We start from the raw sequence: 17,401 nt of genomic DNA, 5'->3' as shown, positions 1-17,401 counted from the left end.
ATGGCAAGAGGAGAGGCTGAGCAGGCGCACAGAATCAGGGCTGGAAGCGGGTCAGGAGACCCCCTCCCCACTTAGTCCCTCACTACACAGATAAGGAAACTGAAGCTGCAGGACAAGGGAAATAAAGGAGTCATTCAAAGCTCTGGGCTCAGAGTTCCCGTCATGGCTCAGCGGAAACGAATCTGACTAGTACCCATGAGGATGCAGGTTTGATCCCTGGCATCGCTCAGAGGATTAAGGATCTGGCATTACCATGAGCTGTGGTGTAGGCTGGCAGCTACGGCCCCAAAGGTGCAGGCCTAAAAAAACAAAACAAACAAACAAATAAACAAAAAAACCCCACAAAACTCTGGGCTCTAGTATTGGATCAGCCCCAGTGTAGCCCTGCCCCACTCTGTGCTCGGGGGTCCCCCATCCCCACCTTGCTCTTCTAGGGTTCTGGTTAAAGCATCTTGCCCAAGGAGCTCAGGCCCAATCACAGTCAGCTTCCTGTGGACTCTTCTTCTGGCTACCCCTCCGGCTGCTACCCCAGCCAGGTCCTGGGGACTTGGGGCAGGTGGGGAGAAGGGTGGGTATCACCCCAGGGAGGGGCAGCAGGGAAGGGAAATTGAGTGTGTCCCTGGCTTGCCCCAGCCTGTCCCCCACATCCGGGGAAGGGTGAGAGTGACTGTCAGCTAGGGAAGGGGGGAGAGGGGGGCAGACTGGGGAGGGGCAGGGAACCCCCGTCTGGACTTGTTGGAGCAGCCGGTGTTTCCGGATGATGAAAGGGCTCTGATTGATATGGCAGCAGTGACTGACTCTAACCCCCAAATCTAAGCCCTTCCCATTCTCCCCCACCCAGGCACACCCAGGGGCCTGCTTTAAGGATAGGCCAAAGCCAGGGAGCAGGGACAGCTGGGGCTCCTGATGCCACTGGGGACAATGTCCCGAGGACAGAGAGCAGGGAGCCTGTCTGATGGGAGGGGAGGCTTCGGCTGGGCCAGAGGAGGTGGACTAAGCCAGGGCCTAGGCGGACGGGTGAGGGAAGAGGGCCAGGGGGCTTGCGTCCTCTTGTCCCCTCCTGGGCTCATACACACATGGTTAAACATTCAATTATATACACACAGAAACAGATTTTATCTACCTGGCCTCCGGGGATGACAGGGAGGAGAAAAGAGATGGCCATTGAACATTCATTTTACCAATTGTCTAGCTATCTGCCTTTTGCCAGGCCCACACAATAATAACCAACATTTAGCAAGCATGTCCATGTGCCAGGCATCCTGCGAAAAGGTTTAGAGTCATGAGTTCCCGGACTCCTCACCACAGCCCTAGGTGGTAGGTGCTATCATCACCCCCATTTTATTTTATTATGTTTTTCTTGTTAGGGCTGCAGCTGCAGTGTATGAAAGTTTCCAAGCTGCAGCTTGAGGCAACACCAGACCCTTAACCCACTGAGACAGGCCAGGGATTGAATTCATATCTTCATAGACACTGTGTTGGGTCCCCTGAGCCACCACTGGAACGCCTGTTCTATTTCATTTCTTTATTTTGGCCGCCCCGCCGCCTATGGATTTCCTGGGTCAGGTTCAGATCCGAGCTGCAGTTGCGACCTACGCCGCAGTTGGGGCGACGCTGGATCCTCCTTTAACCCACTGCACTGGTCTGGAAATTGAACTTGCGTCCTGGTGCTGCAGACACGCCACCGATCCCATTGCACCCCAGCGGGAACTCCTCTTCACCTCCGTTTTATAGATGAGGATGTAGAAGCCCAGAGTGGTTAAGAACTTGCCATCCTCACTTGCCAGTGGTCACACAGTGGTCAGAGGCAGAGTGAAGGCATGAACTCACTTTCCAGGGCTTGAGGCTCTAAACACGGTGCTCCTGCCTGCAGTAAATATATGGTGGGCTCGGGGAGACTGTGCCAAGTTCTAACCAGCTTGTAAGCAAATAATGACCTTATAAATAGGAACATCTTCAACCCCATGAGGGAGGCCAGGGATCAAACCTGCATCCTCATGGATGCTAGTCAGATTCGTTAACCACTGAGCCATGACGGGAACTCCTTTTTTCTTCCACTTCAGTTTTTTTTTAAACTTCTTTTTATTATGGTAAAATATCCTTAACATAAAACTTACCATTCAAAGCATTTTAAGGGTACAATTCATAGAGCAGGAATTATCACAACATTGTAAGTCAACTATACTTCATTAAAACTTTAAAAAATGAAAAAAGTGGGAGTTCCCATCGTGGCGCAGTGGTTAACGAATCCGACTAGGAACCATGAGGTTGCGGGTTCGATCCCTGCCCTTGCTCAGTGGGTTGACGATCTGGCATTGCCATGAGCTGTGGTGTAGGTTGCAGACCCGGCTCAGATCCCACATTGCTGTGGCTCTGGCATAGGCCGGTGGCTACAGCTCCGATTCGACCCCTAGCCTGGGAACCTCCATATGCTGTGGGAGTGGCCCAAGAAATAGCAAAAAATAAATAAATAAATAAATAAATAAAAATAAATAAAAAATGAAAAAAGTGTATAATTCAGTGGCAGTTTTTTTTTTTTTCTTTTTTTGTCTTTTTTGCCATTTCTGGGGCCGCTCCCGTGGCACATGGAGGTTCCCAGGCTAGGGGTCGAATCAGAGGTGTAGCCTCCAGCCTACGCCAGAGCCACAGCAACACTGGATCCGAGCGTGTCTTCGACCCACACCACAGCTCACAGCAATGCCGGATCCTCAACCCACTGAGCAAGGCCAGGGATTGAACCCGAAACCTCATGGTTCCTAGTCAGATTCGTTAACCACTGAGCCACAACGGGAACTCAGGCAGTTTTTAATTTTGATGAAGTCCAGTTAAACTTCTTTTCCTTCCGTTGCCTGTGTTTTGGTGTCATACTAAAGAAAAAAAGATTATTGCTAAACCTACTCTTACATTTATTAGTTCCTTCATTTATATTTTCATATTATCATTATTTTATATTATATATCTATATTATTTATTTATATATTTATTAGCTTGTTCTTTTGTAGCTTTGGGTTTACTTGGCTCTTCTTTTTCTAGTTCCTTAAGGTGTACACTTAAATTATTGATTTAAGATCTTTCTTTTTTCTTTTTTTTTTTTTTCAGGACCACACCTGCAGAATATGGAAGTTCCCAGGCTAGGGGTCAAATAAGACCTATAGCTGCCAGCCTACACCACAGCCATAGCAACTCAGGGTCTGAGCCGTATCTGCAAACTACACCACAGCTCACGGCAACACTAGATCCCCAACCCACTGAGTGAGGCCAGGGATCGAACCCACATCCTCATGGATACTAGCAGGATTCATTTCCACTGAGCCACTACAGAAACTCCACAAGTACCATGTTTATAACCAGGAAAATCAACAATACCTTTGTTGTTCTGAGGTGGAAAATGAAGACATAGTCATTTCCTGTGGAGACAAAGTGGGGAAGGACCTGCTAGGCAGAGGGAACAGCACAGGAAAAGCAAAGAGGCAAGAAAACCATGCTCTACCTACGACAGGAATTGGCAGACACACAACATGGCTGTAGGGTATGTGGCTGCCGCTGGAGGTGGCTGGAAAAGAAGTATTTCCAGGGGCCACATTACCAAGGGCCTCTCATTTCATTAAAAAACAAAAAAAGGAGTTCCCGTCGTGGCGCAGTGGTTAACGAATCCGACTAGGAACCATGAGGTTGCGGGTTCGGTCCCTGCCCTTGCTCAGTGGGTTAAGGATCCAGCGTTGCTGTGAGCTGTGGTGTAGGTCGCAGACGCGGCTCAGATCCCGCGTTGCTGTGGCTCTGGCGAAGGCCGGAGGCTACAGCTCCGATTCAACCCCTAGCCTGGGAACCTCCATATGCCGCAGGAGCGGCCCAAGAAAATGGAAAAAGACAATAAATAAATAAATAAAAATAAATTTAAAAAAAAGAGTTCCCATCGTGGCGCAGTGGAAACAAATCTGACTAGGAACAATGAGGTTGCAGGTCTGATCCCTGGCCTTGCTCAATGAGTTAAGGATCCAGCGTTGCCATGAGCTGTGGCGGACGAGGTTCGAATCTGGCGTTACTGTGGCAGTGGTGTAGGCCAGCAGCTGTAGCTCTGATTCGACCCCTAGACTGGGAACCTCCATATGCTGTGGGTGCGGCACTAAAAAGACAAAACACAAAAAAAGAAATGAAAAGAAAAGAAAAAGTCCCCATGTCAAGTACGAATGCAGAAACTTATACCCAAATAATACACAAAATACTATGAGCTGATGTATCCGTTTAGATTGCTTCTGTCACTCAATGGTGGAAACATTTAAAAAAACAGAGAGAGAGTATAGATTTAGTTCTTGGCATGAGGGCAGAAGATAACAGGTTGTGATTTGCATATTAAGTAAATTAGTTAATAGGGATAGGAAAGAGCCCAGAGGCTGGCGGTCCAGTGGGGAGGCTGTTGTAGTAATTAAGGTAAAAGAATATAGGACTGGAGGTGAGTCAATGCTTAGAGGGTAGAGAATAAAAATGGAAATACAAGATAAGCAGAGGCCAGATCAGACAACAATTATCCATGAATCGGTCTAGAGGTGATCCTGAACATAATCAGAATGAAAATGATGCCGATTCACGAGGAGGAGGAGGCGGAAAATCCCATGAGAAGAGCCCCGTAGCCCCTTTACAGCTGGCGAAATCCTCTGACTTCCGTCTCCTAGCCCGTCACAGTGTTCTTCCCATTCTACAGATGAAGACACTGAGGCCTGGAGAGGTGATACAACCAGAGCAAGACCCAGAGAGCATCATTTATTAGGCACATGGTCAGGAGCACTGCTATCCCCAGCAGAGCCTGAGCAATGACTGTGTGTTCACTTTGTGTGACCTGTGTGCTGCCATAACCTCTCTTGGCCCCAGTCTCCCACTCTATAAAATGGGGGAAATAATCCACCACCTCATATGGCTGCTGAAAGAATTCAATTACTTGAAGAGCGTGGAGTCTTTAAGTACACAGCACATAGTTAAAGACTCAGTAAATATATGCTCTTATTTCTTTTTCTTTTTTAATGGCCACACCCACGGCCTATGAAAGTTCCCGGGTCAGGGATTGAATCTGAGCTGCAGCTGCAGCAATGCCAGATCCTTTAACCCACTATGCCCAGCTGGGGATCGAACCTGCACCACCGCAGGGATCCAAGCCATTTCGGTTGGATTCTTAACTCACTGTGCCACGGCAGGACCTCCTGTGCTCATATTATTCTGCATAATTATTATTAGTATCTACACAGTATCCCCGGCAGATCATCTGAAAAGAATTGGAGTTCCCGTCATGGCGCAGTAGAAACAAATCCGACTAGGAACCATGGGGTTTCGGGTTCGATCCCTACCCTTGCTCAGTGGGTTGACAATCCAGCGTTGCCATGAGCTGTGGTGTGGGTCGCAGACACGGCTTGGATCCCGCGTTGCTGTGGCTCTGGCATAGGCTGGCAGCTACAGCTCCAATTAGACCCCTAGCCTGGGAACCTCCATATGCCACGGGAGCGGCCCAAGAAATGGTAAAAAGACAAAAAAAAAAAAAAATAAGAAGAAGAAGAAGAAGAATGAATGGGGCGGGAGGGGAGATGAGCTCCTAGCATCCACCAAGGCCCCTGCCTTACTTCTCAGACCCTGACTCCCACGAAAAAGACCCGGAGCTGGAATCTGCTTCCATGGTCGGGTTCACTAGGGCTGTGGGCCCTTGGCAGCGTTCACCCTTTCTGTGCATTTCCATGCTCCTTGGTACTAATTTATTCACTCAATCATTCAGCAAACATGTACCAAACTCTGATCTGGGCCTGCACCAGGGGTTGAGGCTCCAAAGAAAATCACGGCCCGGGCCTGCCTTCAAGGAGTTCACTGTGTAGTCGGCTCCACTCACTCACCCACACACTCATTCATTCATCACTTACTAGGAACCTCCTCTGGGCCACACACATATGCTCTGTTTATATCTCCTCCTGCCTTTGGACATGAAGCAATTATTCCAGGAGTCCTTTCCCAGGGGTTGTTTTGTTTCCAGTCTTTTTCTCATACTTTTCCTCCTGCGTACCCAGTCTGTGCCCACACACAAAATCACACAGAGAAACCAAAACAGAGATCCAGAAAGAATACATTCTTCCCCCATGTTTCCCGTTGCCAAAGATCCGCCACTAGTTTTTGGAATCTGGAGGGAAGAGCAGCAACAGTGGAGTCCCCTGGACGCTCTTCCCTTCATTCATTCATTCGTTCATTCACTTGTTCACTTAGCAAACTGCTTACTGAGCACCGTGTCTGGGCCAGGCCCTGTGCTGGGCAGCGCAGGGAGCACAAAAATGAACAACCACAGAGCACACCCCCATCCCCAAGGAGTCAGTGGCTCCTGCTTTCCAGGAATATTTATTGAGCAGCTACCATGCACCAGGAACCAGCCAAGGCTTTGGGAATGTAAACTAAGAAAGATGAAGTCCCTGCCCTCATGGAGCTGACCGTTTAGACAGAGAGGCAGACAATGGGCAAGCCGACGCATAAACAGATAGGCAAGTATCCATGATCAAGTCTCTTAAAAGACTGACGCGGGCAGCACAAGCTGTTCGAATGTGAGCAGGGCGCTTCCCTTCTCTGAAATACCATCTGCCTTAGCTGTGAGGAGAAAATGAGGTAACACATGTGAAGCCCAGCACAGAGTAAGCACTGTAAGTTATCTACTATTTATTTTTCTTTTTAGGGCCGCACCTGTGGCATATGGAAGTTCCTGAGCCAGGGGTCGAATCAGAGCTGCAGGGGTGGCCTGTGTCACAGCCACATCAACACCATATCTGAACCACATCCCCGACCTACGCCATACCTTACAGCAACACCAGAGCCTGAACCCACTGATCGAGGCCAGGAATCAAACCCACATGCTCAAGGACCCTATGTCAGGTTCTTCACCCACTGAACCACAACAGGAACTCCAATCTACTATATTTTTTTAATAGATGCCTAGGGAGTTCCCGCTGGGGCTCAGTGAGTTAAGAACCCTACTTGTATCATGAGGATGCAGGTTCGATCCCTGTCCTCACTCAGTGGGTTAATGATCTGGCATTGCTGTGAGCTGTGGTGTTGGTCACAGCTGGGCTAAGATCCTGCAGTGCTATGGCTGTGGCATAGGCTGGCAGCTGCAGCTCCAATTTGACACCTAGGCTAGGAACTTCCATATGCTGCAGATGCAGCCCTAAAAAAAAAAAAAAAAAAAAAGGCAATAAATAGATGCATAAACAGATCATCAAAACACCAGGCAGTCAGTACAGGATAAAGTGATATGATGTAGGCATTCCCAAAGCCCCGGAGAGGAGCCCTGGGGAGCCAGGTGCTGCCCAGTCAGGGAAGGTAAGTATACCGAACACAGATGCTCTTCCTCCCTCCTCCTAGCCCTGCAGCCCACGGGCCACCCCCACAGATGTTGCCTCTCTAAGGAACTGGGACTGGTGGGAGGGAGCAGGAGAAACAACGATGCCTCACCTCTCGGTAGGACGAGAAAGGAGGGAAGGTTCACAGGTGTCCACTGAGGGCCTCCCCAGGCACGGGGCAGGTGGGTTAGTACCCGCTCTCACTGACCATCCCCTTTCAGGGCCTCTGAGTCTCCACGTCGGCCCATCTGGCAATGGAGATGCCGGAGGCAAGGGTACCCAGATGCTCAGTCCATGTGAAATTGAAGGAAACAGCAGCTTCCATTCTTGGGGTCCCATCCTTGATCTCAGGCTCCCTTCCAATTGCTCTATGGTAGACGTTTCACAGCCCCCAGCTTTCGGATGAGCCCCAGAAAGCTGAGGGAAAACACAGATCACTCTGGGTCTCTCAGTTTGGAAAAGGCAGCCGTGGTTAAAATCTGGCCTGGCCATAAAGCTGCTGTTCTTTTTATCCTCCCCCATTCTGCTTCTCCTCAACGGGGAGCAGGGAGTGTGGAGAAAAGGCTATGGGGGTGGGGGGACACAGGAGGGCAGTGGGAGTGAGACAGATGTTGCTGTGTAGAATGACCTGGAACTGAAGTGAGGGCGGATTTGGGGCTGGAGGGTGATGAAAACCAGGAAGCCACAGAAAAGATGGAACTACAGGGAGCAAGCGCCACCTGCCCCACCCCCATCACAGCAGGCATCCTGGCAAACAGGCCGAGGATCGGGCGAGGCCCCGAACCTCCGCACTAAACCCCTCCCCACCCCCCAGCATCAGCTGACCAGGCAGCCCCATTTCCAGACTCGTGCCCACAGGAACCAGGATGTGGGCACCCCGGGATGGACAAGCCTGACGTAGACAAGTCTGCGAACCCCCATGCCCAGCCTCCGCAGCCACAAGCCAAATACTTCTTGTGGTTTTGGCCGCAGTCGAGCGCCCACACCCCCGCTCACGGGACCGCAACTTCCCTGTCGCATCAGGTTACCGAGCCCGTGCACCGCCCCAGAGCTTGTTACACAACGGTGGTGCGCGCGCACGGCACCCACACACCCCGGGTGGCCCGACAGTCCCACAGAGGAAAGAAACCACAGCCTTGCACGGAGGGCACGGGCCCCTCGACAAACTCCTGGCATGGAGAGCTGAGGGAGAGGTGGGAGGGCGCCAGGCCAGGAGCCAGGACTCCGCGGGCTCCACCACGGCTCCCAGTGAAACCCCAGGACATCAGGTCCCCTCTCAGAGCCTGTTTCCGCACCCATCAAGGAAGAATCTCCGTCCACCCTCATGATCCAGACACCCTTTCCTTCGAGCCCCTTGAGACCCTCTGAACCACCACCCAAGGCCTCCTTTGCCCTGGGAATGTCTATGAGAAGGAAAGGCAGGAATTACACAGGGCAGAGACAGAGGGGCTGCACGCCATGACCTCTACAAGGGTCCTTCTCTGATAGGGCGTCCCCCCTCCATAGAAATGGATGTGCCTGGAGAGGAATCCCTTGGTCACCTCCCCCCACCCTCTCAGGAAGAGGGAGGATAGAGGCCAGAGCTTTTTGAAGGGGCTCTAAAAAGCAGGAGATGGGAGTTGGGGGAGGTAATTTTCTTATTTGCACTTTTTTTTTCTTTTTCTCTGCAACAAACATGTGTTACATATTACTTTGCAATAGAAGCGGGGGATGGGCTTGACGCATGAACCTCCCCCCTGGACGTTTGCCCTCCACTCGGGCGGAGGCCTTAAACCTGCATTTCCCTAAGCATGTTGAGGTCAAAGGGCTCCGACCAGCAAAGGAAGCCTGGGCTAAACAAAGTGATGGGTTTTCTTCCTGCAGGACCACTCTGAGCCTCCAAGAGGCTTGTCTGGGCCACGAGCCTCTGAGAGGAGGAATGAGACAAGGAAATACATTTGGTCTCAGAGCTCCTTATGGGGAAGCATCATGAAAGACACTTTCTAGATACTGCGGGCACTCAGGGTCCCATGAGGCAGAGAGCCAACACACAGCCAAGCATGCAGGGTGCCACCAGAGGAGAGATGGCTGAGCCCGGAGAGCAGCGAGGGCAGACTCCCTAGGGAGAGGGAGAGACCGCAAGAGTCAAACCTCAACCTCTGTGTAGAGCTGGCCCAAGCCCTGCATCCCTTGGATGACAGTTTCCAAAGCAGGTAGTAATGGGAGAGGGCCCTTGGGTGGCCTGGCCACCTCCCTGAGGTTACTTAGATCTGCAGTGACCCCTGCTGGCTCTGCCCAAAATCACCCCTCCCCTATGTAGAGCTTCCCGATCCCCCTCACCCTCCTTACCCTCCTTCTCGCCAATCCCTGACCCTCGAGCATCCTCCCCACTTCCTCCACCCAGTCAAGGTGGGGTCCACCCTGACCACACCCAGCTGCCACCACCCCATCACTTCCCCAGCCCTGGGGCTGGGATCTGGCTGGCTAGGATGGAGCCAGTAGTGAATTCTGGGGCCTGAACTGGTGGCAGGAGGAAGGGGGCTCCAAAAACTGCCCACCCCCCTCTCAAGGGCATGGTCAGCCCCCAAGACCACTGTAAGAGTAGCCGGCATTCACCAAGCACTCACTGTCTTGCAGGAACACAGCTAAACCTTTATGTAGATTATTCCATTTGATTCTCATAAGCATTCTCAGAGGTAGGCCCTCTTTCTACCTCTGGTATTAACCCAGTTTTCAGAAATGAAACAGACTCAGAAGTCAAAAATTAGTAAATGGCAGGGCTTGAATTCGAATCCAGCTCAGCTGACTTCAAAGCCCATCCACTCACCCATGAGGCTCTTTTACTATTCTCGCATCTGCCCCCAACCAGGACCACATTCGGGTTTGAGGGTCTGCATAGGACACCCCTGCTCTGGGGAAATGTGCCTCCACAGGCCTTCCCCGCTGCCCTCAATGGACAGCCCTGGATCAAAATCTGGCCAGTTCTTTCTTCCTGGTAAAGTGGGCTGCAGATTGGACTCCATGCCCAGCACCTACTTCCTCTTCTGACCATTGTGTACAGATTTCTGCTGGGCAATTCCCGGGCCCTCAGTAGAAATGGCACGGATGAAGGTGACTCAGCAGCATCTCTTGGCTAGGGGGCGTGTGATTCAGGCCTGGTCACTTAAGTGCCGAAAAACCTCCTGGCCACAATGACTGGTTCAGGCAGGCCTTATGATCCTAAACCAGGCCAATAGAGCTAGTTCTGGGATTTCCCTGAAACCACTGGGAAGGGGAATGGTTTTCCACCTTAACCATTGCTAACCAGGGGTGGGTCCGTCAGGAGCTGCCTGAGAAGAAACCGGGCACAGAGCCACAGAGACCAGCCCTGATAGCATTATTTGCGCCATGCCAAAGACAGGTCCACCCCTGGACTTCTCAGTGACCATAAGCCAATAAGTGACTTCTTTGTTGTTCTTGTCTTAAACAAGTATGAGTTGGGTTCCTCGCTTTGAAATGAAGATCTATCGGGGTCTCCCCCTCATGATTAATCATTGTTAACAGCTGTGTTTCTTTCTCGTCTTTTCCTCCTATGCTTATTTAGACACGCAGGACATTTTTTTTTTTTTAAATAAAAATTGACACCCCTGGCTACTCCTTCCTTCAAGATAGACTTTACTGCTTATTTTTGTAAAACTCGCTCCCCTGGTTTTCCTCTGGCTCCTCTGAAGTCCCACCCAGCTCATTTTCCTTTGCTGGCTCCTCTTTGTTTGCAAGCAACAGAAACCAACTCTGGGAGTTCCCGCTGTGGCTCAGCGGTTAGCAAATCCCACTAGCATCTATGAGGACATGGATTTGATCCCTGGCCTCACTCAGTGGGTGAAGGCATTGCCTTGAGCTGTGGTGTAGGTCGCTCAGATCCTGTGTTGCTGGGGCTGTGGTGTAGGCCGGCAGCTACAGCTCCGATTGGACCCCTAGCCTGGGAACTTCCATGTGCCGCGGGTACAGCCCTAAAAAAAACACAAAAAGACCAAAAAAAGAAAAGAAAAGAAACCAACTCTGGCATTTATAACCACTCCCCCACCCCAAAAAAAAGGCATTTATTGTAAAAATATTGAGGAGGTATCTCGGGGAATTGCTAGGAAGCTGGAGTTCTTCGCTTGGAAATGAGGCCCAAGTTACTGGGATGAAGTGCAGAGGCCTCTTCTGTGCTAGCGTCAGGATGCTCAGGATACCCAGACCCGACAGTCTGGCCACCTGAGTCTGGCTCACAGGCCACCCTTGAGCCAGTCCATGCGGATGAGAGGGAGGGTCTGGTGGGACAGGTCTCTAGGGATCCTTCTAAACTCTAGAGGGGAGAGCAGATCAGCTGATTTATCCCCCACCAGGTAGCAGAGAGGGGGAGGGGAAACAGGGACCAGGAGGCCAGAAGACAAGGGCAAACATCTTCCCCGTTTCTTAGAATTATGCCTTTGGTATTTGCTTTCTTTTTTCTTTCTTTCTTTGTCTTTTTAGGGCCACACCCAAGGCATATGGAGGTTCCCAGGCTAGGGGTCGAATCAGAACTACAGCTGTCGGCCTACACCACAGCCACAGCAACGCCAGATCCAAGCCTCGCCTGCGACCTACACCACAGCTCACGGCAAGGCCGGATTCTTAACCCACTGAGCGAGACCAGGGATTGGTCCCTTGTCCTCATGGATACTAGTTGGGTTTGTAACCACTGAGCCACGATGAGAACTCCGTGCCTCTGGTATTTTCTCTTCTCACCTTTTACTGGCCCCTGGGCCTTCTCATTTCTTCCCACAATGGCTGCTGTCACCACTCACATGCCTGCCATCCCCAACAGGGGCCTCCACCCCAGACCTGCCCCCTGAGTCCAGACCCGTATCTCCAAGAGCCTCACTAACATGGAGAGTGCATAGGCCCTTCCACTCAACTGGTCCAGCACGAACCTGTGCTGATCCCCCAAACCACTCCTTCTTCCAGGCCCCTTAGCTCAGCAAATGCAACCGCCCGTCTTCAGGTGATCAGACTGAAAATGGGGAGTCGATGTGTCATTCTCCATGCCCTGCCTGCCTGAGGGCCTTCGCACATGCCAGTCCCTCCCTCTCTCGGGCACGCTCTCCAATCTTCATCACCCCATCTCTCATCCAAGTCCTTGCATCATCGACTTCTAACCATCTCCTCTTCTTCTTTAGTCATAGAACTGCTGATCTGGAGCTAAGGCCAGGGTGGTCCAGGATAAAGACAAACCCCTCAGCCCAGCCAAGTTAGCCTTAACAGGTCTCAGAATTCCAGCTCAGCAAACAGGCTATCACCTGGCTGGGAGTCTCCTGCAGCAAGAAGGTAGGTGTTACTCACCATCGTCTTCCCACTCAGGCATTGGTCTAGGCAGCCAGGAGAAGAAAGAGGTCCCCAGGCTAGGGCCCCACCCCCTCAGGGCCTGCCTGCTGCTTGCTCTGGTCCTGATTTTCTCTGACCTTCAGACCCCAGAGACTTGCTCTCTCCACCTCTGTCCTCCACTTTTGGTAATCCCCCAAAGGCGTGCGGATGTGCCTAAGAGGTGAGATTCGGAAAGTAAGGAATGAGGGACTGGCTTGCATCCCTTGTCAAAACCCACAAGGCTGTGATCCCCTTGGGGCAGGGATCAAGCTTTATGCTTCCCTGTCGTCCTATACCTGGCTCGGTGCCTGGCACACAGTGGGCCCTTTGTCAGTGTCTACTGGATAAACAGAAAGGCTGTTGGGGGTGTGGCTTGGTGGGGTGAGGAGGACAATTTAAGCTGCTGCTTACCGGGTGCTCTGAGGGCCGGGGGAGAGAGTAAGGTGGGAAGACGGTGAGAGCTAAGGTCAGCCCCATACCCACCACAGCTTTTGATGGAGGATGGGGGCACAGTCAGGGGAGGCCAGGGGGAATCTGGGCTCGGTGGGAATTGGATCCCAGCAGACCCTCCTCCCTTTCCCACGGGGTCTGTGGGTGAACAAGCACATTTGGCTATTGTCTTCAATCTGTGACGCCCCTGCTCTTCTTGATAGAGCAGAATCTAAGAGGCGCTACCACAGGGCCACACAAGAGCTGTCCAGACATGCAGGAGTCTTCCAGGCCACTGTCTTTGCCCACCCCTAACCCCAGCCACTCACAGGGGCCAGGCTGATCCTAGGGAGGCCCGACAAATACTACTTCCAAATGGGTAGCTCAACTCCAGGTGTCACCTGGAAAAGCCTTCAGGGAGCAGCAGGATCAGCCCTTTCCTGCATGGGGCAGATGAGGAAACTGAGGCCATTCTCAGTATGTTGAGCTTCATCCAGCATTGCCGTGAGCTGTGGTGTAGGTCGCAGATGCTGCTCAGATCCTGCATTGCTGTGGCTGTGGCGAAGCCTGCAGCTGCAGTTCTGATTTGACCCTTAGCCTGGGAACTTCCATATACCACAGGTGCAGCCCTAAAAAGAAAAAGAAAAAAGAAACCAGAGGTCAGAGAGTCGGGGTTTGCCCACAGCCACAGAGGATGCTGGGGGCGCAACACCTAAGGCTCCGGTGCTATTTGCCACAGCAGATGAGGGCACTGGGGAAGAAGAGGGGCCACAGGTTTGGAGCGGAGACACACAGCTTCAGAGGACTCTACCCCTACTCCACCCTGGAGTGAAGAGGCGCATGAGCCCTGGGGGCAGACAGACTGGGCAGAAGTCCTTGGCCCACTTGTCATCAGCAGGACAATCTTCAGCAAATGTCTTAACCTGTCTGTGCCTCCATCTCCCTAGCTGTAAAATACAGCCATGATGGTACTAATGTCATTGGGAGAATTCAATCAACTGACACGAAAATGTGCTTGGAAACGGCCTGATATGTAGTAAGCGCTCAGTAAACACCGCTGTCACTATTGAATCGTCATTAAAAGGTCTCCGTGTCCTGCCAAAATCTTTCCTAACCCAGCAAAAGGCCTTCCCCTGAGGACCGATTTACAGGGGCTAGTGGGAAGCAGGCAGCCAGGTCACACCCACTTCCCCGGGTGTGGGGAAGCCTGGGCCCTCCCCCACCATCTCACCAACCCCACCCTTCAATCCCACCTCTGGGACTTGGTGGCCCCTCAGCCTCTCCAGTCGCCAGCCTGTCTGCCCGGCACTCACGCCTGATGCAGAGATAAACCCATCCCACGATAGTATTGTTTCCCACTTCCAGAAGCTCTTGAGTGCGATCCTAGAGGGTGGGATTAGCCAGGCATTTGGGCAGTTTAGGGGTTTGGAAGGAGTGAGAGATGCTGTTCCCAGAACTAGCCAGTCCCGTCCTTAAAGGCAGTGGAGGTAGCTGAGCCTGCAGGGAAGGGGCCAGTGGAGCAGCTGTGACCTGAGCTTCTGGAATATTCAGCCACCCTCCTCACCACTGTGCACACACACTTGGCCTAATGTGGCAAGAGGGGGCCCCCAGCTGAGCAGAGAAATGGGCTAACCCCCTCCAATAGTCAATTCTCTCCCTTCCCCCAGAACAGAGACTTCTGGTCCCTGTAACCCCTCAGGTGGCTGAACCAGGTGACCAGCCAGGTAGGTGTTTCCTGGGAAAGAGAAACCCAGAGCCCATGGCAGAGAGCGCCCACAGCACCCAGAGCCAGTGAGGGGCAGACAGAGTGGAGAGGAGTCTGGAGGAATGGAGTGTCAAGACTGCTGACATCAGGAGTTCCCGTTGTGGCTCAGCGGGTTAAGAACCCAACTAGCATCCATAGGGATGCAGGTTCTATCCTTGGCCTCACTCAGTGGGTTAAGGATCTGGTGTTGCTGCAAGCTGCAGCATAGGTCGGAGATGTGGCTTCAAATGCCGCATGTGTGGGTCTAAAAAGCCAAAAAAACAAAAAAAAAAAAGACTGCTGACTTCATCATTTCTGGTAGGGTCAGCCTGGGGAGAGAGGCCCTCCTCTCCCAGCCAGGGCGGACCCTCCTTCCCTCCCCACTCCCCTGGACTCTGGGTACCGCCACTCTCATGACCTCACTGCCACAGCCGGCCAGGCAAATGGCCAGGCGCCAGGGACCCGCCAAAATCCACAACCCCCCCAGAGAGTATCCTAAGCCAGGCAGGGCAGGGATGTGTCACTCAAATAACGTCCACCCACCCGAACCCACACCCGTGAAGACAGTCTGTCCCACTAAGTGTTTACACCACCAGGCCGGCTCACCTCCCCTCTCAACAAGGCTGCACTTAGGGCGCCTTCTGCTACTGATCCCATCTGTCAGCTGACTCTTCCCCTGCTGAATTCTGCTCAGCTGTCCTGTCACAGGAAATCTCCTGAGTCCCCTTTCGGCCTCTGACCCTTCACGTAGGAATGGCCATTGTGGTGGTGATGGTGGAAGGGGCGGGGGCGGCAAGCGATGGAGGTGGTTACATGGATGTGGAAGTAACGGCCTTTGCAGTCATTCTAGCAGCTTCGCTGGTGGTGGTGGAGATGGAGGTGGTGTCGATGTGGCAATGGTGACGGTGCTCGTGGTGGTGGAGGCGACAGTGATGGCGACAGAGGGCTGGTGGTGATAGTAGAGGCAGTGCCGTGGCTGGAGGGGCTGATGACAGTGGAGGTAGCGATGGTGGTTGAAGCAGCGCGAATGAGGTGGATGAGGGTGTCTTGCTTCCTTCAGCAAAGCTCAGGGACGGGACTAGACCAGCAGACGGGCCCCTGAGGACTCCAGGAACAGTGGTGAGTAAAGCCTGTCCGGGGCATTTAGTCACAGAGGGCCTCAGAGCAATGAGGTAATGACCCTTGCCCAGTCCCCAGGGAGGCACAATACACCCCCCACCCCGAACTTCGGAGAACGTCCCTCCCAACTGGAAGCACATATCATCTGGCCCAGAAACTGCTGCGGCTTCCCTGGAGAGAAAGTGGGAAGAGACCAGCCTTAGGAGATGGAGACTCCAGTACTGGAATGCCCCTTAAATGGGACACACTTAGGTCTGAATCCCTCTACAGAATGGGAATCATAATTCTCATCCGCGGGGTCGTGGTGAAGACGGAAATGAGTATCTTTATTTTATTTTATTTTATTTGTCTTTTTGCCTTTTCTAGGGCTGCTCCCGCGGCATATGGAGGTTCCCAGGCTAGGGGTCCAATCGGAGCTGTAGCTGCCAAGCCTACACTAGAGCCAGAGCAACTCAGGATCCAAGCCGCATCTGTGACCTACACCACAGCCCACGGCAATGCCGGATCCTTAACCCACTGAGCGAGGCTAGGGATCGAACCTGCAACCTCATAGTTCCTTGTCAGATCTGTTAACCACTGCGCCATGATGGGAACTCCAAGAGATGAGTATCTTTAAAAGTGCCTGGCACAACTGGTGTACCTGGCTACAAAACAGAGACAGACTTGCGGACATGGAGAACCAACTCATGGTTGCCGAGGGGAAGGAAGTGAGAGATTGGGGTTAGTAGATGCAAACTATTCCATTTAGAAGGGATAAGCAATGAGATCCTGCTATACAGCACAGGGAATTCTATCCAATCATTTGTGATAGAACATGATGGAAGATAATATGAGAAAAAGAATGTACAAATATATATATGTATATGTATAACTGGGTCACTTTGCTGTATAGCAGAAATTGATAGAACATTGTAAATCAACTATAATAAAAAAAAATTTTTTTGGAGTTCCCGTCGTGGCTCAGTGGTTAACGATCCCAACTGGCATCCGTGAGGACGTGGGTTTGATCCCTGGTCTCGATCAGTGGGTTAGGGATCTGGCATTGCCGTGAGCTGTGGTGTAGGTTGCAGATTCGGCTCAGATCCTGTGTTGCTATGGCTGTGGTGTAGGCCAGCGGCTACAACTCCAATTCGACCCCTAGCCTGGGAAGCTCCATATGCCGCCAGTGCAGCCCTAAAAGACAAAAAAAAAAAAAAAAAAAAAAATTTAAGTTTTTAAGTGCTTGGCACAGAATGGTAGCACAATAAATAATAGATCTTTTTTTTCTTTTTTTTTTTTTCGGTCTTTTTAGGGCCACACCCGAGGCATATGGAAGTTCCCAGCTAGGGGTCGAATTGGAGCTATAGCTGCCGGTCTACATCACAGCCACAGCAACACTGGATCCTTAACCCCCTGAGCAAGGCCAGGGATC

The 17,401-nt window shown here is 51.9% G+C and overlaps 2 long non-coding RNA genes across 2 annotated transcripts in view; both read right to left on the bottom strand.

Moving 5' to 3' along the window:
• The window catches only part of LOC106504420 (uncharacterized), a 44,836-nt gene extending 36,927 nt beyond the window's left edge, over positions 1–7,909 (bottom strand). The window contains exon 1 of the long non-coding RNA XR_014809206.1: positions 7,468–7,909. This is a non-coding gene — a long non-coding RNA (uncharacterized LOC106504420). The remainder of the gene's footprint in view (positions 1–7,467) is intronic.
• LOC146401553 (uncharacterized) overlaps positions 1–17,401 on the bottom strand; it is an 838,561-nt gene that overhangs the window by 80,247 nt on the left and 740,913 nt on the right. The window lies entirely within an intron of this gene.

The sequence above is a fragment of the Sus scrofa genome, chromosome 7, assembly GCF_054392235.1.
Source record: "Sus scrofa isolate SSC_HxYL_T2T_F1_AM1 chromosome 7, Sscrofa_HxYL_maternal_Yorkshire_Landrace_v2.0, whole genome shotgun sequence".
In the NCBI taxonomy this organism is placed as follows: Eukaryota; Metazoa; Chordata; class Mammalia; order Artiodactyla; family Suidae; genus Sus; species Sus scrofa.
The sequence above is the reverse complement of the archived record's forward strand: the minus strand, read 5'-3'. Positions and strand labels throughout refer to the sequence as shown.